This window comes from Echinops telfairi, unplaced genomic scaffold, assembly GCF_000313985.2.
Source record: "Echinops telfairi isolate 266 unplaced genomic scaffold, ASM31398v2 ScPeMD7_31;HRSCAF=116, whole genome shotgun sequence".
NCBI classification, from domain to species: domain Eukaryota; kingdom Metazoa; phylum Chordata; class Mammalia; order Afrosoricida; family Tenrecidae; genus Echinops; species Echinops telfairi.
Genome location: NW_022103928.1, coordinates 27,713,538 through 27,714,560, shown reverse-complemented (window position 1 = coordinate 27,714,560; position 1,023 = coordinate 27,713,538). Strand labels below are relative to the sequence as shown.

Below are 1,023 nucleotides of genomic sequence, written 5' to 3'. Positions count from 1 at the left end.
CACGAATATCTGTTGTTTTATTTTTTAAAAAGGATCCCAGTCGAAGGCCCCAGAGTAGTGCATGCAAATGAACAAGCCTCAAACTGACAGTCATTGTTGGATGAGCAGCACAGTATGCTCCCGCGGTCAGTGTCCAGGTCAAGAGTCCTGAGTCTCCATTTGGGCCCCAACACCTAACTGACTATGCCAGTGTCCACCCCACCACATGGCCCGTGCTGTCTGAACACACGGAGCTGCAAGGACGCTGAGTGCAAGTCCTTAGTGTATTAGGCGGGGAAAATGACAAACAAGGCATAAGGAGGCGGGAAGCCAGCTTCATTTGTGGCATGAGTCCGCAGTCTTCCTCTTCCAGATCTGATGGATGTCTAGGAAGACCTGCCAGTGCCCCATCAGGGACTGGCTCCTTTGCTGACGAGGTGGAGCTTTTTGCCTTGCAGGACTGCAGGAAGGGTGAAATATTCACATGAGGTCAGAACTTGACGTTGTGGTTACCATTCATAAGCCACTTTTTCCCCACCATCTATAAACCCAACTTTGTGTTGAGCGAGTCCTGGGAAATGGTACAGCTGAGGAGAAGAGTCTAACTCCTGTTGAACCTATGCTTACAGAAGGATGTGGCCATGGAAGCCTCCCCAGAATACAGCCATGGATAAATTCCATCAGATTACAGGGGTTAGATTTCAGTCTGATTTACATACCCAGTGAGGTTTTTAAAAAGAGTGTTAGAAACATTTCTTCTATGTATTTCTGGATACTCTTACGTTCTCAGGTGTACTTAGTGAATTAGTCGACAGAAATCACCAGTGAATTAAGAGATTTGTATTTTCACAAATTTCCGAAGGCAGATGGGCAGCAGCATCGACTGCATTTCCAGGCTGAGCCCCTACTCGTCACTCAGAGAACAAGGGCAGCAGCAGACAGTGGAGGGGGTGCCAGCCCAACAGGAAACCCTCCCAAGGCACAGCGCTGTGCTGCCTCCGCATCAGCCTGGCCTGCCCACTCCCCCACCCCATCCTTGAGGAT

The 1,023-nt window shown here is 49.5% G+C and overlaps 1 protein-coding gene across 1 annotated transcript in view; it reads right to left on the bottom strand.

The window, feature by feature from the left end:
- RBSN (rabenosyn, RAB effector) overlaps positions 1 to 1,023 on the bottom strand; it is a 25,070-nt gene continuing 24,047 nt past the window's right edge. Inside the window, exon 12 of the transcript XR_006680035.1 lies at positions 1 to 439. The gene's annotated coding sequence lies outside the window, so the exon portion shown is untranslated. The remainder of the gene's footprint in view (positions 440 to 1,023) is intronic.